General features: G+C 45.0%; 1 protein-coding gene across 4 annotated transcripts in view; it reads right to left on the reverse strand.

The window, feature by feature from the left end:
• Positions 1 to 21,211, reverse strand: part of RAI14 (retinoic acid induced 14) — a 161,848-nt gene extending 140,637 nt beyond the window's left edge. For 2 of the 4 annotated variants that reach the window (XM_070357664.1, XM_070357663.1), the window contains exon 1: positions 20,954 to 21,209. The gene's annotated coding sequence lies outside the window, so the exon portion shown is untranslated. Of the gene's footprint in view, positions 1 to 20,953 lie in introns of all 4 variants that reach the window. The other 2 variants (XM_070357661.1, XM_070357662.1) reach the window with 2 other exon arrangements.
• Positions 21,212 to 23,721: the final 2,510 nt, after the last annotated feature.

A 23,721-nucleotide genomic window follows, 5' to 3' on the forward strand; every position in this document is an offset into this window, starting at 1 on the left:
CCGTCTATGGGGTCGCACAGAGTTGGACACGACTGAAGAGACTTAGCAGCAGCAGCAGCAGCTTTCTTGGGAAGGAATGATGCAATGATTCCCACCAGGCCTACTCAACCTAATGAGAAAGGCCCACAGGACTACTTAGAGAGACTGGACAGGGGTCTGATCCTCGCCTGGAAAATCTACAAGTTTGGAGAGAAATTGGCCTAAGTTCTAAGGGTGGGAATGAAGGCATGGTAGCTGCTGGGCTGTGATCAGCCTGATGCTGAAGTTTATCTGTGCACAGATGTCTGTCTCCTGTAAACCAGACATAGGCAATGCATGGAAGGGTAGTAAGCTGTCTTGGATTCTGCCTAACAGAGTGGATTACAGGGTGAAGAGAGCAGAGAGAGTCCAAGTCCCAGACAGAAAAGCAACAAAGCAGAACCTGCAACACAGGAATCAGAGGCGTCCCTAGTGACGGTCCAGGAGTGGAACCGGGAGAGAGAGGGATCTTCCAAGGCCTCCTCTGCTGGTTTGCTAGGACTGTGTAACAAAGTGTCACATCTGGTGGCTTATGCAACAGAAATCTGTATCCTCACCATTCTGGGCGCTAGAAGTCCAAGACAGTGGTAACAGCAAAGCCAATTCTGATTTATTCTGAGGCCTCTTGGACTGCAAGGAGATCAAACCAGTCCATCTTGAAGGAAATCAATCCTGAATATTCACTGGATGGACTGATGCTGAAGCTGAAACTCCAACACTTTGTCCACCTGATGCGAAGTGCCAACTCATTGGAAAAGACCCTGATGCTGGAAAGATTGAAGGCAGGAGGAGAAGGGGACGACAGAGGATGAGATGGTTGGATGGCATCACCAACTGAATGGACATGAGTTTGAGTAAGTTCCGGGAGTTGGTGATAGACAGGGAAGTCTGGCATGCTGCAGTTCATGGGGTTGCAAAGAATCAGACATGACTGAGTGACTGAACTGAACTAAGGCCTCTCTCCCTGGTTGTAGATGGCTTCCTTCTCCCTTTGTGTTCAAGAGCCCTTCCTCTTTGCATGCCTTTGTCCTAATGTCTTTTTAAAAGGACACCAGTCACACCCATATAGTCTCATTTATTTTAATCATATCTTTAAAGGTCCTACCTCCACAAACAGTCCCGTCCAAAGTACCAGGGTCAGGACTTTAACACATGAATTTTAGGAGCACATGGTCCAGCCGAAAATACCTCCTCAAAGAGCAAGAATCAGCTCAAAATATCTGTCAGGATTAGAGAGCAGAGCACTGTCTTCCTGCATACCATCAAGTAAGAACTTTCTCATTCTTCTTACCTCTCATCTCCCCCCTCCTGTCTCCAGTTTGCATTGTAACCCTGGAGGGGACCCAAACCATGACAGTCAGATAAAGCGAGGAGAGTAACAGGAGAAAATGGAGAAAGAAAAAGATATTTTCTTTTAAGTCGAATTTGAAATTTTTATTTTAAATCAGGCATTCCGAGTTCTAAATTGAGAGTATTTAGCAACTGAAATTGACTGTAGAATTTTTTAAAAATCTAATCAGAAAAGTTATATATTTCACCCAGAGGCATGAGATGGACTAACCTCTCTGAATAAATTTTAAAGAGTCAGTGGGACACAAAACAAAGCTGCTTTGTGATCACAATTTAGGTGTCTTATTTATTCCGCAGACCAGATACATATAAATAAATGAATGAATGACTCAACAAACATGCAAACTTTACTAAGCATTAATTATGGGCTGAGTGCTCTCATATATTAACTAAGGTGCAGGTGAGATAAAAGATTGCCCAGACGATAAAGAAGAGGGAAAGGTAAGAGGGAGAGAAAAAGACATAGGCAGTGGTTTCATTCTGGCGATGAATCCTTCCTAAAATACTGTAGTACCTCACTCCCTCCCCCCAAAAATGACCACACTCTTTTAAAACCATAAATGCCATCCAGATAATGTACCATAATGATCATGAAGTGAAACTCTTAAGAGCATTAATCTTCCTCCCTATATTCACAACTTGCCTTTATCAGGGGATGACATTTCTTTTGAGAAACAAATACATCATTCTTCTTTAAAAATAAAACCTGCCATCAATGAGGACTGATCTTGGTCCATGAATCAGTCAGAGCCACCAGCACTGATGTAAATCTGGTCAGGGCTCTGGCAACATCACTATCTGGACTGTCAAATCTGCTGCTCACATGCTCCGATAAACCTACCGAAGAAAAGCCCCAAGGTTACCTCATGCCCTAAATCCATCCAATTTAAAAAGCATGGGTTTAAACAAAACAAGCTACCTCTGGAATACAAAAACCACTCCAGGACTAAGAAACACCATGTGATTATCCCTCCTTTTGAGGTTATTTTTAAGCTGATCTCTAAAATGCCCCGTTTCCAGGGTGTATTTCCAAATCTTTGATGTTGGCGTCAACAGCTCTATCAAGACATAACACTGTGTTCACCTCTCAAGCAAAAAAAAGCTGCCCTGCACACATCTAGTAATCAAACCCAAACAGCAAGGGGTATGTGCTAAGTGCCTTACCATCTGCACCTCAAGTCCATTTCTTGGCTTTCCCCACCTTAAAATCCATAAGAATCATTCAAGTTTGAAAAGACAGGGCCACTCCTCAAATGTTACTGGTGAATATATAAAACGTGGAAAGCACAAAGTCACTGTGGCAAGTAGTTTGGCAGCTTAAGTTAAATACGCATTTACCATTCAACCTGGCAATTATATGATGTGTCTTGCCAAAAGAAAACACGTGTCCACAGAGATGTGCACATGAATGTTTATAGCAGCAGTACTCATAATCGTGAAAAAGTGGAAACTAAAACATCCACCAAGTAGGTAAACAAAACGTGGCATTTCCATACAGGGGAAGGCGGACTCTCCAGGACCAAAAAGGAACTAAGGGTTGATACATGCAGCGCGAAACCATTGCACCAAGTGAAGGTCAGACACAGAGACCACACAGTGTAAGATTCCATCTGTACGACATGTCTGGAACCGGCAAATTTATAGACAGGAAGTAGATTAGCAGTCGCCTAGGGCTGGGGATGATAAGGAGGAATTGCAAATGAGCATGAGGGCTCTTTGGGGACGGTGAGAGAGATGTTTTAAAACTCAATTGTGATGATTCCACAGCTCTGTAAATTTATTAAACATTGAGCAGTGCTGTATACTAAAAATGGTAAATTTTGTGGAATATAAATCATATCTCGATGAAGCTGTTTTTAACAAGATGAAATACAAAAAGTGAAATGCTGAGTTGTTAGGTAGTGAGAAAGAGCTTTAGAGTGCGAGAGGGTAGCTCCCTGGATGGTTATACCAGATTCCCTTGGTTTTACTCTAGAAAGATTTAATGGTCAAATGTTGGCTTACTGTGACATCATCGGTTCTTTGACTTGGCTTTAAAATGGGGTAACTCAGACTCTCCACATTCTTGTATGCATTAGTGTCATTTACGATGGTCACAATGTTTCTGATGAATCAGTCATCCAGTGCCTCAAATACTTTTTGAGGGTAAGGGATAAATAAGTTAACAACATGGATACTGTGAATTCTGATGCCCTAGAAGCAGGAGTGGAACAGCAGATGGAGAGCACAAAAATCATTTCTGCTGCCCCAGCTACCATGTTGGGACGTCATTCGAACACCACGTACTCAAATTGTTTATTCTCATCTCCAGCCTTGCTCACTCGAAGACAAGTCTCTGCATTTTCTCTAACACATTACCATGCGGCACACGGTCTGCCCCATGACTCTCAGTGCCCAGCCTTCTTCTGATAACTGCATTTCTTTCTAGAAAGCTGTCCTCCTATTCCCTGCCCCTGCCCCCGACCCCACTCCAACCAGGTTATAGCCTGACCATAGCTGTTCCCAAGAGATGGAAAGGTGTCCTTAGGAAGGCTATCAGAAACCCTCCCTGGGATTTTGGGTGGTGGGAGAGGAAAGGGACAGGGAAGGGGTGACTACAAGAAGAAGGAAGAGAAGGGAGTAGAATGGGGAAGAAAAGGAAGATTAAAGCCTTCCTCTCTGGTGGAGAAACTAGGAAAATGTGAGCCTGGCAGCTGTCCAAGACACTCCTAAGCCAGCACAGAGAGCTGGTTTGAGGGAGGGAACCAGAGAGGCCCCGACACCATTTTAGCACAGAATTTGGCATCCCATGAGCCAAGCTGCACCCCCACTCCTCACCCCAACCTACGTGAGTGCAAAGTCACTTCAGTCGTGTCTGACTCTTTGCAACTCCATGGACTGTAGCCTGCCAAGCTCCTCTGTCCATAGGATTCTCTAGGCAAGAATACTGGAGTGGGTTGCCATGCCCTCCTCCAGGGGATCTTCCTGACCCAGGGATCAAATCCATGTCTCTTGCATCTCCTGCACTGGCAGGTGGGTTCTTTACCACCAGTGCCACCAGGAAAGCCCTCCCTCCTATCCTAAGCTAGTTCAAGTTGAGTTTCTGTGACTTGCAATCAACGAATATTGACAAATCCTCTGGTGCCTTCTCACCTAGTCAATCTCGCTCAGGCTGTCACCTTAGATGCCACAGTAAAAGAGGAGCCCAGAACCTCGGCAGCACTGCTGGAGTTTGTATGTCTGTCTGTTCAGCTCATTTGGAAGCCTGTAGCTAAATTCACTTTAAGAACCTACAGAACTGAAATACACACTCCAGAGTCTAAGTGGTTGAATACAGTGGGGTGACCTATAAGGTCCCCTCTGAACCCATAGGTTAGGGAGGGCCTATTTATCATCCATTTGTTTGGTTATTAGCTGCTCCCTGATCTGCCAGCATACCCTCACCCATCCCCACCTCCAGCATTCCATTCTTTCTTCACCACAGAAGACCTGGCCAGCAAGCCCCACCTTCTGGGTTATTTCCACTCTGAAAATATGACCAGCTCTTTTGCTCTCCTACAGGAACCTGCCAACAAGGAAAACAATCACGAGTAACTGGAAATGAATAGGATTAGACTGTTAAAAACCCTCACGAAATGAAAAACCATCGTTAACAGCTGGGTCCTGAAGGACCCTGTGATGTGGCTCAGGAGGAAGATAGAGACTTCTGGGTGGGTGGGGCAAGGAGATGGGGGCAGACAGTGGGGAAGCTGCCTGGAGGAGGGGGTGGAACAGTGGGGTTCAGTTGGATCAGGAGACCTGAAGCACCAAGGATAATTCTCAGAGCAGTTAATCCTTGAATATCGCTGAAGATATGATAAGGACGCATGCTTTCACTCAGCCTAATTGATTCTAAACAAGACACCTGGAAGAGAAGCCCGACACAGTAGCTCAGCCACCAAGCATCACCCCCTAGGGGTTAGGCTGGCCTGGATTTGCCACACTACTGTCCTGGCAGCACAAATGGAAAAGCCTTCCAGATCCTCTCCACTAGAAGCCCCAGGCCACTCCACGCCCGTGCTCTGTCGGGGGCCCTAGAACCACCTGCATAGTGAACACAGACTCTGTTGACGGAGTTTGAGACCCTGGACCTTCTTTCCATTTTCAACCATTGTCTGTATTGAGGGATAGAATGAAACAGCCTTAACATAAAGGATGGGGAGTGCTTCTGTCACCTGCAACAAAAATTTAAAACGCACTCCCCTCCACCCTGGGCCCCACACACAAACTCACATACCTGGCATCTGATCCCATCAGGCTTTAGAGAGCAAAAACATCGCGGCTATTCAAGAACTCGCAATTTAAGAGGAAAACTAAGAAATCTATACTGTCTTGTTTACCCAGAGGCACTGCCTACCAACTCTGGGCCAAGTACATAGGGGGATGTAGAAAACTGGCCCATACATAATCCCTGCCTACAACAGAGAAAAAAAAAGTCCATGCTGATTAACGCACATGCAAGAAAGCAGAGACACACAGATTTGTAAACCAAGAACACAAATGTCCACTATTTCATGTGTAATCAGATTATGATGAAGCTAGTGAGCTATCATACTTCTCTAAGGAAACACTGAAAATGAAGGGCAAAATCCCAGATAACTAGGTAAAGACACAGGGAAGCTTAATCAAACCTGCATCTACTGAGGCCATTCTAAGTGTCAGGTCGGACTGGGGTTACAGGACCTACAAAACGACATACTACTTCGACCAGTGCTGTCCCATACTGCAGTCATTAGCCACACGTGGCCACTAAGCATTTGAAACATGGCTAACACAAACTGACATGCACTGTAAGTGGAAAATACACAATGGATTTCAAAGATTTACTATTAAAAAAAATGTCAACTATATCATTAATAGCTTGACTGAATACATGTTGACAGATTTTTGGATATACTAGATAAAAATAAAAGATGATTACAATCTCAGTTGCTTCATTTTCCTTCTTGTGTCTACTAGAAACTTTGAAGTGACTTGTGATGACATGTATTTATGGCTTGCTTATATTCTATTAGACAGTAATGATTCACATTTTCCCCTCAAAGATTGGCACAACTGGCAATTACAACATCTTATTATTATTATAAGGCAGGCACAAAATTAAGGGAAAAAAGTATAGGTTATCATGTTTAACATTCACTTACTATCAAATCATAAAGCTCAGATCTAGTAAATCCTGCAAGTTGATAATGGATGAAAGTTTAAAAGATTCACTCTGCCACATGCAGAAGGGATGATTAATCAACAATTTCATTTCAAAGCTCAGCTCAGAGCTCTGTGATGTCATAGAGGGATGGGATGAAGGGGGTGGGAGGGAAGCTCAAGAGGGAGGGGATATATGTATACTTATGTTGCTATATAACAGAAACTAACACAACACTGTAAAGCAATTATCCTCCACTGTAAAAAATTGTTTTAAATTTCATTTCAAGACTGACGGACTTCTATGCAAACTATTACTCTGTTATATATGGTTCAGAAAACATTTCTGTTTTTCTCTATCAACAGGTGGACAATTTTCCAAAGGATTCAAAAGGGAATTTAACTTCCCCATCACTTCATTCTAGACACTACTATCTTCATTTTAACCACAAGATTACTCCTCTGTGCCTAGATGGTGACTGAAACAAAAGTTGTCTGGTGAGACACAACGGAATTTGTTAATACAACTGGGAATAGGATTGATCACAACTATAGTAAATATGCCTTTATTCGGTCCACATTACCTAAGGATATAAAGAAGGACTAAATGGAGGAATGATAACACAGGAAAACATAGTCCCAAACTACACAGAAGATACCTGGCAAATGTGTGTCAATGACATATGAGGGCAACCCCTTTTTAGTGCTATAGCTTATAACGGCAGGTACAATCATACTGGCCAATCTACCAACAGTTCTTCAAAGGTAGGATACAGAACATGATAACCTTAGTAATATTAACAATAGCATAACATAATCATAGCACAACAGCACAACAAAAATCATAATAACAATATGATTTACATGATTACTTTGCAAAAAAATTTTTTTTTTACTATCTGATTTAAATTAGTATTATCTCATTTAATGTTCACACCACTTCAAAATTAGATCCTATTGCTTTTGTTCTCAGTTTCAAGATTAGGAAATTGCCACCCAGAAAGTTTATTTGGCCAAAGTGGCACAATTTACAAATAGAGAAGGCTGGGTTGACACTCAAGTTCAGTTTCTGGGCTGCATATTAAACAGCACTAGTAATTTAAAAAAAGTCTGACCAACAGACCAACCTTTTTACAACTTAAAATTTTGTTGCCTTTAAAGATGGAACAGTCCTCAGATCAGCCACTGGCATATACAGAGCTCCCCCTAGGAAGTCTGAACAAACCAATATGAAAAAAGGCATTCCCTTCTGGCTGTGCGCCCTCACAACATTCCAGGGGAAGGTGGCATTTTATTTATTTGTCCTTTTAACATGTGAAGCATATACATAGTGAATAAATGTAATGAGCTCACCAGTCCAGGAAAATAAAAATCCTTTTCCATACAGCTTGGCTAAAGATACCCAGTCAATAACATAAAATGTAAAGATAATTACAGACAAGTGAAGTGGCTATTTTTATACTCAGCTGAGCTGGCAAACTACAGACTGGAATGGAGGTTTCCATGCTTTGGCAACCATATGAAAAAGCAGAACGGCTAGATATTTAAATCCTTCCCTATCACTAGGACATTTGTGTTCCTTAGGAAATTATTCTGATGTCCTGTATACTGTATACCTGTGTCCTGTATACCTCTTTCCAAGCTATTAAAAAAAAAAAATGAAATACTACAATATTTTACAACCATTATATTTACAACCATAATAAAAGTGTGTCCTAAAACAATCACCAGTGAGACAGTAATGGGGCAGGGGGTGAAGGCAGTGTTTGTTCTGGAAGCCACACACAGAAGCACCCGCAGCCAGCAGGCTGCCACCTCAGATATCACCAGGATAGGGTGAGCTACTCTTTGTTTCTTTTGCCACCGCGGACAAAAACACCCATCTGCAATGTAATGAAAATCAAATGCGCTTTGTTCCAAGGGGTTTGCACTTAAAATAATCAGGGGTTGTTTTAAAGCAGAAGAAGAAAGCAAGCTTGTTGCCAGACAAGTCACAAGTGGTAACACAGCCGTCCACAGATCGGCTGGGAGACAGGCTGGGACAGGGGTCATCTCTTTCTAGCTGTTAAAGACTCTAGAGGAAAAGCAATAGAAAAAGTCACCAAACAGCACACCGAACACGGCCTAAAGTTGTATAGCACAGAAAGAATCTAAGTATCAAGGTGTTGCTGACTGGATGTATACACAAGGTTAGTGGAAGAAAGGAGTTTTTCCTTTAAAAAAAAACTCTTAGGAAATCCTGGTTGGTATACAGATACCGGTTAGTGTCTATGCCTATATTTTCCAGTTTCTTCCGATTTCAAAAAAAAAGCTCAAAGAGACTTCCCTAGTGGTCCAGAGGCCTCCCTGGTGGCTGAGATCATAAAGAAGCGGCCTGCAACACAGGAGACCCGGGTTAGATCCCTGGGTAGCGAAGATCCCCTGGAGAAGGAAATGGCAACCCACGCCAGTATTCTTGCCTGGAGAATCCCATGAACAGAGGAGCCTGGTGGGCTATAATCCATGGGATTGCAAAGAATCAGACACGACTTAGTGACTAATATACACTGCTGAGTCCAGTGGTCAGACTCCACACTTCCAATGCAGGGGCCCAGGTTCAATCCCTGGTCGGGGAACTAGATCCACATGCCGCAACTAAAGATTCTGCATGCTGAAAGACCCAGCATAGCCAAACAGAGATTTTTTTAAGTAAATGATAAAGCTCAAAGGAAAGAAATGTGAAACTTTTTTCTCAAAAGAGAAAAATGATATAGCCCCAAAGAAAATTAAGGATTTTTTAAAATGAAGATTCAAGAAGGGCCTGAGCATATTCGTCGAAGTAACTTGCATCCATGATGAATGTGGATTGAGCCCAAAATAAGATGCACTTGGAGACAGAATGGTAGGCTTCTCCCCACCTGGCTGTGGGTGAGGCCTTCCTGACATGGTTCAACGTGGGACCTCAGGGCCCCACATATGTTTACGGCCCTTGTACAACACAGGTTTGAACTATGCAAGTCCACTTACATGCAATTTTTTTTTCAATAAATAGACTGGAAAGCTTTTTGGAGATTTGGGACAATTTGAAAAACCTCACGGATGAACCATGTAGCCTAGAAACAGAAAAAAAAATTTTTAAGGTATATCATGAATGCATAAAATGTGCAGATCCCAGTCTATCCTTAAACAGGCATAAGGTGAGTGATATTTAATATAAAACTAGTAATGCATTAGATTTCTTACTGTTTTCTAACTTTGCTTTAAAAACATTACAGTATGCCTCTCTCTCATAATAGGAGAAACTGCCTATCAGCCTATCAACATGCTAAGCAGCTTCATTTAAAAATGTAACAGTTTTCAACACTGTATTATGAATATAACTGTAATGCTGCTGCTGCTGCTAAGTCGCTTCAGTTGTGTCCGACTCTGTGCGACCCCAGAGACGGCAGCCCACCAGGCTCCGCTGTCCCTGGGATTCTCTAGGCAAGAACACTGGAGTGGGTTGCCATTGCCTTCTCCAATGCATGAAAGTGAAAAGTGAAAGTGAAGTCGCTCAGTCGTGTTTGACTCTTCGCGACCCCATGGACTGCAGCCCACCAGGCTCCTCTGTCCATGGAATTTTCCAGGCAAGAGTACTGGAGTGGGGTGCCATTTAATACTGTATACCATAAAATTTTATAAAGATTCATTCATTAGTGCCTAGGCTACACTACCATGAAGCAATTGTATCAATTATACTAAGCCACCTTAAAGCAATCACACCACTGTTTCTTCCTATAAATATGAATTTTTTCACAACTTTTCATTTTTGATGTCCAATGTTAATAATACATACAACATCGACAGTGTTTTGTATCATAAGACTACACTGATGTGGATACTGGCAATTAATCACATAAACAGACGTGAACTTAGGGTATCAATACATTGTATTGTATTGTAGGGTATCAATATATATACAGTACTGGAAGTGTATTTTCTCTTCCTTACACTATTTCCTTAACATTTCTTTTCTCTAGCTTACTTTATTGTAAGGCTACAATATACAACTGCACTGATTTCACATGCTAGCAAAGTAATGCACAAAATTCTCCAAGCTAGGCTTCAACAGTACGTGAACTGAGAACTAACAGATGTTCAAGTTGGATTTAGAAAAGGCAGAGGAACCAGAGATCTAATTGCCAACATCCACTGAATCATAGAAAAAGCAAGAGAATTCCAGAAAAACATCTACTTTTGCTTCATTGACCATGCTATAGTCTTTGACTACCTTTGTTGTAGATCACAACAAACTGTGGAAAATTCTTAGAGATGGGAATACCAGGCTATCTTACTGCCTCCTGAGAAATCTGTATGCAGGTCAAGAAGCAACAGTTAGAACCAGACAAGGAATAATGGATGGTTCAAAATTTGGAAAAGCGTACGTCAAAGCTGTATACTGTCACCCTGCTTATTTAACTTATAGGCAGAATACATCATGCAAAATTTCCAGCTGGATGAAGCACAACCTAGAATTAAGATGGCCAGGAGAAATATCAATAACCTCAGATATGCAGATGACACCGCCCTTATGGCAGAAAGTGAAGAGGAACTGAAGAGCCTCTTGATGAAAGTGAAAGAGGAGAGTGAAAAAGTTGGCTTAAAACTCAACATTCAAAAAACTAAGATCATGGCATCCGGTCCCATCACTTCACAGCAAATAGATGGGGAAACAATGGAAACAGGGACAGACTTTATATTTTCTTGGGCTCCAAAATCACTGCAGATAGTGACTGCAGCCATGAAATTAAATGACGCTTGCTCCTTGGAAGAAAAGCTATAACAAACCTAGACAGCATATTAAAAAGCAGAGACATTACTTTGCCAACAAAGGTCCGTTTAGTCAAGGCTATGGTTTTTCTAGTAGTCATGTATGGACATGAGAGTTGGACCATAAAGAAAGCTGAGTGCTGAAGAATTAATGCTTTTGAACTGTGGTGTTGGAAAAGACTCTTGAGAATCCCTTGAACTGCAAGGAGATCCAACCAGTCAATCCTAAAGGAAATCAATCCTGAATATTCATTGAAAGGACTGATGCTGAAGCTCCGATACTCCAGCAAAGAGCCCATTCACTGGAAAAGACCCTGATGTTGGGAAAGATTGAAGGCGGGAGGAAAAGGGGCTGACAGAGATGAGATAGTGGATGGCATCATTGACTCAATGGATATGAATCTGAGCAAGCTCTGGGAGATGATGAAGGATAGGGAAGCCTGGCGTGCTACAGTCCATGGGGTCGCAAAGTTAGATACGACTGAGAGACTGAACAACAATAAATAATATCTATAACATACAAAATATGTGCTAATCAACAATTTGTATTACCAGTAAGGCTTCTCGTCAACAGTAGGCTATTGGAAGTTAAGTTCTAGGGGAGTCAAAGTGATACACAGATTTTTCAATTTGGTGGTAGTGGGGTGGGAGGTATCCCCCTAAACCCCTACACAGTTCAAGGGTCAACTGTGTTTTGCTTCTGGCTGCCTTTGGTAAGGAAGAAAGAAAAAGCAACTCACAAGTCCATTAGCCTTCCAGCTCAGAGGTTCCCACGTCCTCTGGGGCAGCTGGGAGGAGCCACTGTGTACAGGCTGCTTCTCCCACCAGTGAAATGTCTATGGGTCAAAACCATCCACCCAAAGTCAGCACTCCCTTCCATTTTTGAAAAGCCATCAATCACAAACAGGTCAACTCTCGTAGGAGGAGATGGTCAAGTTATGTGAGCCTTCTCATCAAACTAAGAGGCTCAGCACAGATCTTGTTAACTCACTGACAAAGCTTGACAAATGGGTTTGTTTATGTAGTTCTTGCCTAGCAGGATCCCAAGGGCCTGGGTTCCAGTTCCTTTTCCAACCTTCCTGTTGCTGCTCAAAGCCATCTGCCTCACCTCGGACTCCCCACCAGACTCCACTGCAGCAAGTCAGAGTTTATACCAGTCCTCTTCATTCATAACACTTGTCCTTAGCTACCTGTGGGACTCCCAAGGTCACTGTCTATATCAGAGAGAAAAAGAAAAGGACAACATCTAGAAGCCCTGTGCCAAGAGTAGCCAGAACTTAGGCTCACCTCTAGCTTCGCCCCTTATTGACTGTGCCATGTTCAGAGGGCTCATTTCCCTTTCCTAGACCTCAACACCTGCTGTCGATTGAGTTCCCCCCACGACCCCATTCCAACGACTAGAGCCCTGTACTCCAGTGGGATGAAAATGTGTTAACCTCATTAAAACTCAAAGCTCCATACTGTTCATCCCCAGATCTTCTATCTACCACTCAATGATTCCACCAACATGTACTGCTCACAAGGGATTTGATGCTGAGTAAGACGGCCCAGACCTCCAGAATCTGCCAGTCTAGAAGCAAAGTGACTGGTGCAGACAGAGAAGGCGCTCAAGTCAATTCAAAGAACTTGTCGAAAACAGCTTACATTATTCACCTTCTGTTAAAGCCAGCTCAAATATTCACTAAAGAGATAGAGGATGTCACCTAAAGTGGACAGTGACAGAACAAGCTCCTGAGCATGGCTAATGGCCCTGGGATGACTCTCTCCCAGCATCTGCTACTTCCCAGAGATGGGCTAGTTCCTCTGAAAAAGCCAGCTTCTGAGGACCAGCTCCCCAGCTAGGAAATGTGACCCTATCTTCCTCGGGTCCCTTTTGGAGGCAGCCCCATAGGCTAGGAGACTGAGAGGAGAAGGACACAGAGAATTGGAGATACTCCCCCCCACCTGGTTGAGCAGTCAGAGATTGACCCTGTGAGCTAGAAGTGTCGTGTGCTGGACCCAGGGACATCATTCCCTCCTTCAACAGGAAAGGGAGGAAACTGCTGTCCCCTGGAAAGCAGAAAACGGTATGTACCAGCACTAGACCAAGAAATATCCCTGGGGTGAGGAACTCAAGACCCAGCCTTAGAATCCAGCACATCTCTGTGAAATAGTCATACGACAGGTTTACTACTTATTACTCCTAAATAGCGTTTTACTGCTTCCAATAGAAATAGCTCCTAAAAATTTTCGATGGTACATAGACTGGTTTTCCTACTGAGGGTAAAAGACCCACAGTTATTACTTTGCACTCTTGTAGGATAAGGCTCCCCAGGTGGCGCTAGTGGTAAAGAATCTGCCTGCAATACAAGAGACACAAGAGATACAGGTTCGATCCCTGGGTCAGGAAGATCCCCTAGAGAATGAAATGGCAACCCACTCCAGTATTTCTTGCCTGAAAAATCCCATGGACAGAGGAGCCTGGTGGGCTACAGTCCATGAGGTGGCAAAGGGTCACACATGACTGAGCAACAGCACACATACACGTATGATATTGTCAGGTCTGAGGAATAGTGGCACTTGTTAGAAAACAGACCCCTTGTCATTGTACTCCCGACCTTATAAGGTGGCTGTTAAAAGTAAATAGGACAAATGCAACAAGATCTTCTAGGTACATTCAACAGATCTTGGGTTAACCTGGGGATTCCAAAGATGTTCACAACTAGCTGAGCCCAGGGACTGCCACGAACCTGTTGAAACCAACAAAGATTACAAGTGGATAGCATCATTGCATGTAAGTGAATTTCCCTCTAGGAAAAGATGTCCAACACCTGCATCCAATTTGCAAAAATGTCCATCTTTGACTCAAAAATATTTAAGAATTCCTGCTAGATGGCCTGCCTCGGTCTGCAAAATGAACTTCTCTTGGAGGAAAACACTTGACTCTGTGCTGCCCTAGAGCAAAGGAAGCTGCGCAGCCTTTTATTCCCCACCAGTGAGCTCTGCCAAAGCTTTCTTTCCTGGCTGGGTTTCTGTCATTTCAGCCAGCAAAAGGAACTGGACAGACGTAGTGAAAGTGAAGAGAGAGATGCTGCTGGGGTTGTTAATTCTAGACTCATTTAGCTCTTTAAAAAGAAAATATTCTGGATTAAGCAAACTGAGTTCATCTAGAAGGAAAGAAAAAAAAAAACTGTAGATTGATATCACTGTTGCTGCTACTGCTAACTCACTTTATATATCACTGTTACCAATTGCAATACTTAACAGGGACAAGAAGAGTTAAGGTTTGAAAGTAATTATTGACAGCGAGGAAAATTGATACAGTAGAGGACAAAATGCTTATGCTCGATTACTTGATGATAAATTTGCTGTTTGCTGCTGCTGCTGCTGCTAAGTTGCTTCAGTCGTGTCCGACTCTGTGCGACCCCATAGAAGGCAGCCAACTAGGCTCCTCTGTCCCTGGGATTCTCCAGGCAAGAATACTGGAGTGGGTTGCCATTTCCTTCTCCAATGCATGAAAGTAAAAAGTGAAAGTGAAGTCGCTTAGTCGTGCCTGAGTCTTAGCAACCTCATGGACTGCAGCCTACCAGGCTCCTCTGTCCATGGGATTTTCCAGGCAAGAGTACTGGAGTGGGTTGCCATTGCCTTCTCCGAATTTGCTGTTTACTAAATGCCAATTTTAGGAAAAAATTATGTATTTTCTTGCACTGTACAATAAACTCCTTGGCCTACAACCAATTTTTCTCACAACTGGATTTTGTTCATTTAGAAGCAGGGAGGAACGAGTGATGAACTCCCAAAGATTGCCCCTTACCCAGGGGTGACCGATGGCTGTGGAATTTATAAGGCAAGACACTGTTTCCAGTGAAGGCCAGTTACTACAGGAAGAACTGGACTAGGTCCCAGGTTCAGGTTAGATGAGGTGAGACCTATCGCACAAAACCAGCTGGTGAAGCAGGCAAGACACAGTAACTGTTCCAAAGGCGGGAAGCAGGTTTTTAAACTATAGGTAAGGCTCAGACAGTAAAGAGTCTGGCTGCAGTGAGGGAGACCCAGGTTCGATCCCTGGGTCAGGAAGATCCTCTGGAGAAGGAAACTGCAACCCACTCCAGTATTCTTGCCTGGAAAATCCCATGGGCAGAGGAGCCCGGTGGGCTACAGTCCACGGGGTCGCAGAGAGTCGGACATGACTGAAATGACTTAGTACGCACATACCTATTTAAAGACCCAACCTCCAAATGCAGTCACATTCTGAGGCACTGGGAATGAGGATTCAATATTTTGTGTGGGGGGGAGGGGCGGTGGGGAAGGCATACAGAATCCAGTCCATAACAGTTGGCTAAACTTCACTCTTTGCAACTGAGCAGCTTCAAATAAAAAGAAAAAGAAAACCAAGGCTCAGAGAGGTGATCTGACTTCCCTGAAAAGGAATACATCTTCTGAACTTCAGCCTGCATTTGGCTAACTACCTCCACTCCTCAGCCTTTAGATTTCTGTTTCACTTCTCCTCCAGGCTCCCGAAAGTTCAATATCTGATGAACACCCTGAAGGGCTTTATGGCAACACGAAAGGATGGGTGGATGTGTATAGTTCAATGTTAACCACCTACTATGTGGCAGACACTCTACTATACACAGATTATAAAACTGAAGAATGAGGCATACTTCAATGAGAAGAGGTTTTGTTTTAAAACACATGTTAAGTCCGTAAAATTACTTGCTAAAATTACTAATACCCATCGGTGAGCCTGATGTCAAAGGCTGGAGCAGTCTGTTCATTGCAGATGGCTGGAGATGGGAAACTGAGTTTGATTAACAATCTTTCATTAAACTACTACCACCTGTACTTTTCAGCTCATGGGTAGCAATAAAACAAGAAATAATCTCTAAATCACGCAGCATCTTCATGATTTTCTTAAAAGGATACCATCAGTATCATACACCTATGTAAATAATTAATGGGGGGATCTAGAATCCTTTTCACTATCACCCATTTAAAATACACCCGAGGCTTTTGATATATTTAGCTTAGTCTTGTCAACTCCTATATTCATCATTTCTCCTACACAGAGGATATTCAGTTGGCTTCTAGCAAAATAATGCACAGCACTAACAGTGAATGCTTTCAGTACCATGAGTTAAGGACTGTCTGATATGACAGTTTTTCTTTTACGTATTTCTGGGTATACTATTTTATATGTTGATTGCTCCTGGATCTTCATATTAAGGTCACCATTCCCCCCAACCAGAGAAAAAAGAAAACATGACCTCAGGATGAATGCACAAAAATCAAAGCAATGATGAATAAACCCTCTGCAACAATTCAGAGAGATACACTTTCTATTCTTGGAAATTCAATGTGGTGGGTGTTACTCGAGATCATTTCTAGTCTGTTTGGATCCTGTATGGAATGGAGAATGAGTATCACTTGGTCATGCTCATCCATAGCTGAACTGCTGGAAGGCTAAGGTACTAAGAAAAGGAAAGATGGGCATGCTTCTGAGCATCGTATTACTTATATTTTCCTCTGAATTCAGGTTAAGGCAAATGTTGAAGAAAAATTTGAAGACACAAGTGCTTTGTGGGATAGATCACATGGATTTAATAGAGTGCTCTGTTTATAAGAACCTATATTTTTATCCTGATAGAACCTGTAAATAAGACATCTGGGGCACTCAGTTGCAGCCGGGGTAACAGCCAGCACCACTGAGGATATTCAATATGTGCTAAGAAAAATTTTAAGTAGAAAATCACAACAAAAGGCATGAAATTCAAATATTTGAGTACTTACTGTGTGCAACACTGTTCTTGACACTACCAATTCACTAGTAAACAAAAGAGACAAAACCCTGTCTTCATGGAGTACAGATTCTAGTGCAGACACTCTACTAACGTGAACTAAACTAATATTAATTCCTGGCAAATTAGAAGGCAATTATGTGCTAGGAAGAAAATAAAGGAGAAAAGCGAATTCGCTGGTGGTCCAGTGGTTAGGACCCAGAGTTTTCACTGCCAAGGGCCCAGGTTCGATCCCTGGTCCAAAAGAAAAACAAGAGAGAGAGACAGAGAAGAACACCAGGGTACGCCATAAAGGGGTGGCCAGAGAAGGTGATTTTTCTGAGTGAAGAGCTGAGGGGTTGAGTGGCATAAGCCTGCAGACAGCTGGCAGAAGAGTGATCCAAACAATGGGGAAGAGTAAATGCAGTGGCTCTGAGGCAGAAGTGTGCCTGGCAACTTGAAGTAACAATGAGGAAACCAAAGGGTTTTAATGCCTTAAACTGCTTCCAGATTAACAGAGTTACAATCAGATGGGAAATGTCATGAACACAGCCATATTTTCATACACGCATAGAGCAGGTACATGCCTCTGTAAATGGGTGGTGGCTCAGACGGTAAAGAATCTGCCTGCAATGCCAAGGACCTGGGTTTGATCCCTGAGTTGGAAAGATCCCCTGGAGAAGGGAACAGCTATCCACTCCAGTATTCTTGCCTGGAGAATTCCATGGGCGGAGGAGCCTGGCAGGCTGTAGCCCATGGGGTCGCAAAGAGTCAGACATGACTGACTTTCACTTCACTTAAGCCCCTAATCTTTCCAAGCTTGAAGAAATGAGGAAGAGAAGGTTGAGCAAGTAATCCAGGGTTACACCTGAGTGACTGGCCAAGAAAAGGCTTTAGTATAAATATCCCAAAATCGCATCACACTTTTGTCTCAAGCTTCGATCCCTGGATTGGGAAGATCCCTTGGAGAAGGGAAAGGCTACCCACTCCAGTATTCTGGCCTAGATAATTCCATGGACTGTATAGTCCACAGGGTTGCAAAGAGTCGGACACAAATGAGCGACTTTCACTTTCACACTTTAAGAGGCACTCGTTTTTCTAAAAAAAAAAAAAAAAAAAACTGAAAAAACTGAAGAACTCAGCCAACTAACATAACCTTAAAAGCTAAAACTGATTAATTTCACTTTTCATTCAGCAAGTAACTGAGAGACCCTACATATACCCTATATACGTGCTGAAGAAGAAATAATAAATGCATCATTACCTAGATCCCACTACTCAGCAATCAACTGTATAGGTGTGTTTCACAGAGAAATTGCTCAAGCAGAACACATTTCAGATGTTGACTGTAGCATTGTTAAGTTAAAAAAAAAAAAGTAGAAAAAGATCAACTGTCCTATGCAGAAAAAGTGTAACAGTGAAAAACTGGAAACTCTCAAATTTTCTCTTGGCAAGGGAAAGAGCATGCTATAATTTATTCATACACTAGAATTCTCTGCAGCAGCTAAAGTAAATAAGATCTACAGACATCTCAAACACATAGACAAATTTAAAAATGCAAGCTGTACGTATATAGAATTATGCTACTTAAATAAAATGTTAAGCTTGGGGATATGGTTTGTAGATATGTAACACAGAAGTACAAACACGTTTGGACACTTTGTATACTGACTTCACAGTAGTGGTTATCTGAGAATGGATGCAGAAGAGGAGGGATGGATAAAATATTTCAGTTGCAGTTTATTTTTGACGAGAGGGGGATATGAAGCAAATATGGAAAGATTAGGAACTCAAACATAAGTAGTGGAAAATGGAAGCCTTACTATGTTCTCTTTTTGTATGTTTGAAATTTTTCATACTTTTACTTTATAAAAAAAAAAACAGGAAGGATAGAAGGAAGGGATAGACAAAGCTCCTCCATCACATTCCAGTAACTCCAAGGCCAAGTTTCCCTAACTTTCAAAGCTCGGGTTCTTCACCCTTAAGAGGTGAGTGATGCTAGATGTGCCTGTCTCAAAGACGCCACAGAAGTGGCAGTCTGGAGACAGAACTTCATTGTCAGATACAATACTGGCAGACAAGGGCACTACATCGTGTCCCCACTGAATCTCCAGGGCCCAGCAGCCATTACTTTATTTCAATTTCACAGATAATAGTAATAAGATTTTTCAAGAGGGTTATAACCCCTCCCCAAGGAGTGTAAATGACACAATAAATGCTTTACTGAAGCATCTCGATGAATGCAGACAGCCCAGAATGGGACCACCTCTCCCACTCCAAGTCATGCAAGGACTAGTTAAAAATTATAAGAACAGGATACAATTCCTCACATAAAATCAACTATTTTACAAGCAAAATAGAAAAAAATATGACACTGGTTAAGCATCACTAAGAAAGGATAATCAGATTACATCCATCAGTAATAAAATTCCCAGCCACACCTGTAAACAGGACTCCGCAGGCTGGAGACCAAGCAATCAAAATCCAGCCTCCCTGTGATGCGCTGTCTCCTTTTAAAGTTTGTCCAAATCTCAAGAAGGTGAGAGTCTCCTCGCTAAGATGAGCTTCTGCTAAGTCTTACTGACCGACAAAACCAACTCCTCCCTCTGCCAGGCTCTGAGGAGCTTGAGATCACATTCTCCAGGGAACTGGCAACGTTTCCCCATCCCAGGGCGCTCGGGAGTCTCCTCTCCCGGAAAGAAAACAGAGCCCATCTAAATCACCTGTGAGCCTGCGGCCAAGCGAAGCCGCAGGTCCAGGTGAGCGACCTCGAGTTCGCACATTTCCCCAATCGTCGGAGACGAAGTTGCGCTGAACTGGGCTCTTCGGAGAAGCGCCAGCCTAGGCACAGAACTCAGGCGCTGGGAGATCACTTGCAACCTCTCCACTTTAAAAGCCCCGGGCTCCATCTGCCGCGTCTGCGGTCTCTCCCGGCTCTCAGCCCCACCCCCCTCCACAAAAGCGGGGTACGAGGTCCACAGCAAAGGAGAGTGCGAGCCTAGGGTTAGCAAACGGACTCCGCAAACTGCAGAAACTAAACCGCGGGCACACAACCTGCCCGAGCCAGCAGCGAAGGGAGGAGGGTGGGTTAGGGAGGGCACCCACCCTTCTGGGCAGAAGATGGGGTAGATGGCGGGCGGGCGCCCCTCTTGAGGCTCCAAGAACTCCCTCCTTCCGAAGTCTGCCCGAACTCCAGCATCCCTCCTCCCGGCCCTCCTCGGAGCTACGGTGGGGAAAAGGACTCGAAAGATGGGGGAGCTGAGGGGTGGTGGTGGGGGCAGTTGCAGGCCTGGAGTGGTCCCGCCTGCACCCTGAGGGTTCCCGGAGTCAGGAAGAGAACAATAGCGGACCCTCAGTCGCCCGAGCCCTCCGAGTCTCCCGCTCGCGCCTTCCTCCCCAGCTCCTCCAAGTTCAGCGCGGAGGCGGGTCGAGTCCAGAATCGGGGACCTGGGGGAGCCAGACGCCGGGCGGACCGGGCAGGTGGGACTGGAAGCAGGCTCGGGGTACCCAGAACGCCCCGCCGGGAGTGGAGGGGGCTAGTCATTCATTCCCACCCGCGGTCCCTCCGCACCTACCCCTACCCCAGCCGGCCTGCGAGTGGCGGGGAATCAGCAGGAGAAAGCCCCTCTCCTGACTTGGCGCGCCCTTCCTCTCTACTCGGACCCCCACCATTCCCCTCTTCCTCTGTTTCTCCGCCTGTCCTCTGCAGACACTTGGCGGCAGGCGGGGAAAAGGGACTGGTGGCGGGACCCTCGCAGCCACTCCGCCCTGCGCGTCCTCCGCGCCTCCTACCCTCATCGGAGCCCCAGACACAAAGGCGGGGACCCGAGCTGAGGACCCCGCGCCGGGAAGCCTCCCAACTCCCGGCGCCGCGCACTCACCCCATCTAGGCGGCGGCAGCGGCTCCCCGGGTCGGCCCCGCTGGCTGCGCAACCCCGCCCGCCGCTTCCCCAGGAAAACGCGGCCGCCGGGCTCGCTTCCTGCTCGGCTTCCTGCGCCTCGGTCCCTCCTCCTCCTCCTCCCCCCGCTGCGGGGGTCCGTGGGCGCCGCGGCTCCCGGGCTGGGCCGGCGGGGCGGGGGTGGCGGCAGCACCACCACGTGGCCGCCCGGCGCCGGCCCCCGCCGACCCGGATCCCGCGGGAGCCGGGAGGGAGGTGCTAACCATTCCCCTCCTCTTCCACCGCGCGCGGCCCCAAATTCCGCGAGTCAGGTGATCCGGCCCCGCGCTCCGGCCGCAACCTGCGGGAGGTGCTCCCGGCCCGCGCGCCCCAAGCGTCCGCAGCCTGCTTGTAGTTTTCCGCGGATCGTGGGATTCTGCCCGGTGAATCTGTTTGCATCATCGTCACCTGAAGCTAATGGAAACCACCGGTGTTCCGACCCCCGGGATTTTAGAACGGATGAGATACTGAATAGTATTCATTTCTGGTTAACGTCCAAAGTCGTTTGTGGTCGTGTTGGTGTTTGCAAGTCACTAATCCAAGCGCCTTCTACCCAGAATCAAATCGGTCATAGTTTCCAAAATTATTGAACAGAAAGGAAACTAAAACCTGCTCAGAGTCTCTGGATTGAACCAGTTGGTCGGAGCGACTGTTTCCTAACGTTCATCAGGTGGCAAGAGAAAACTACCAGCGTTCAGCGCTGCTCGCGAGTTAGGAAGGAGACGCCTACTGTCTGAACTGAGAGGCACCGTGCGGAACGCCCTCCCTGTGGGGTCTGGAATGCCGAGGGGCCCGGCCTCAGAGCCCCGGAGCTCCTCTCCCTTCCCCACCCCCCTGAGCCCCCTGCGTTTGAATCGTAATGGACTCTTGCTTCAACTCCCAAGGATTTCAAAGCTCTCCTCCTCTCCATTAATTTGGGACGCCTTTGCGATTCATTCTGGTCATGCCAACCAGCTATGACTTTAAAAGTCTTTTCACCAAAGACCAAGTCCTTTGCAGGAAGCTTTCTGGAAATAAATATGTGGTATGAGTCCCTTTTTGGTGAGATCAAATCTAAAGCAATTGAATTTTTTAAAAAATCCAATACAAATGAAATTCATCTAAGTTCAGTTTATAATGTCTTAAACAGATCCCCACGACTACCAGTCGGACTTTATCTGTACCCCTAGCCCCCCACTACCACCACCAGCAGCAAGCCAAAGGAACAGCCTGTCTTAGCTTTGACAGGTGACATCAGAGACAACTAGCTGCGTGGTCTTCCCTTCCTAAATCATAGGTCAGCAATTCCTTAGAGAAGTGATGAATAGCTGGTTTAAAGCAAGATGTACACTCCTCTTCCTGTCTTTTATCCCTCTCAAATAAAATCACCATCTAAAAGACACCTGAACTGATAAACTTCTTTTTGGTTTAATGCTGGCAATTTCCACAGTACAGTTATTCATTGCAGTTCACATGAATGGTGTAATGTAGGGTATTTATTGGGAACAATACTGCCACGTGTTGGTTTTCTGTTCCCCTTTCAGCAGGTCAGTCTCGCTGAACAGTGGCAGCTAGGAAGATGTGCACTGGAGCTCACTGTCCTGTGCTGCCTTGAAAAGTTGTGTGCTGTGCGTAGTCGCTCAGTGGTGTCCAACTCTTTGTGATCCCCATGGACTGCAGCTCTCCAGGCTCCTCTGTCCATGGGGATTCTCCAGCCAAGAATACTGAAGTGAGTTGCCCTGCCTTCCTCCACGGGATCTCCCTGCCCCAGGGATGGAACCCACCTCTTCTGCACTGCAGGCGGATTCTTTACCACTAGCGCCACCTGGGAAGCCCCAGCTACAGAATACGTACCACCTTCCACCAACCCAGGGATTGAACCCTGATCTCCCGCACTGCAGGGGACGGGGTGGGGGTGGAGGGAGTGGGGGCTCTGGGGGGTTCTTTACCGTCTGACCACCAGGGAAGCCCGCCTTGGAAAGTTGACATGTGTGTACTCTGTAGCTGGGGCTTCCCAGGTGGTGGTAGTGGTAAAGAACCTTGCCTGGAGAATCCCACGGACAGAGAAGCCTGGTGAGATACAGTCCCTAGGGTTGCAAAGAGTCCGACTGAAGCGAATTCACACACACACACACACACACACGTTCTGTAGCTGAAGGAGTTAAAATAGCAAACAATAATTGTGTAAGGCTTCCCTGATGGCTCAGATGGTAAAGAATCTCCCTGCAATGCCAGAGATCCAGGTTCGATCCCTGGGTTAGGAAGATCTCCTGGAGAAGGGAATGGCAACCCACTCCAGTATTCATACCTGGAGATTTCCGTGGACAGAGGAGCCTGGCAGGCTACAGTCTATGGTGCCGCAAAGAGTTGGATACAACTGAGTGTTTAACACACACAGGGTCATCAGCCTTTTATTCATAAAATAAGAACATTATTCATAGAATAAATTATTTTTCTCTTTTACATGACCAGACCCTGTCCCAGCCACTTGCCTGGGAGCCCACCCGCCTTTGTCAGCTCTGAATGGTTCCCACAGGTGGCTCGTGTGCTTATTCTCCTTAATTTATAATCCCACCTTCTCCATCACCAAGTCCAGCTCTGAGTGAGAGATTGTTGTGGAGGAAAGGACTCTTATAGTTAATCCACTGTGCTAAGACCCTTTTCCAGATCTCTGCCTCTGCTGAAACGCAGACCACCAGCTTCAGACCACAACAGAAGTTCTGCCACCTGTA

This window comes from Bos mutus, chromosome 20 (genome assembly GCF_027580195.1).
Source record: "Bos mutus isolate GX-2022 chromosome 20, NWIPB_WYAK_1.1, whole genome shotgun sequence".
Classification (NCBI taxonomy): Eukaryota; Metazoa; Chordata; class Mammalia; order Artiodactyla; family Bovidae; genus Bos; species Bos mutus.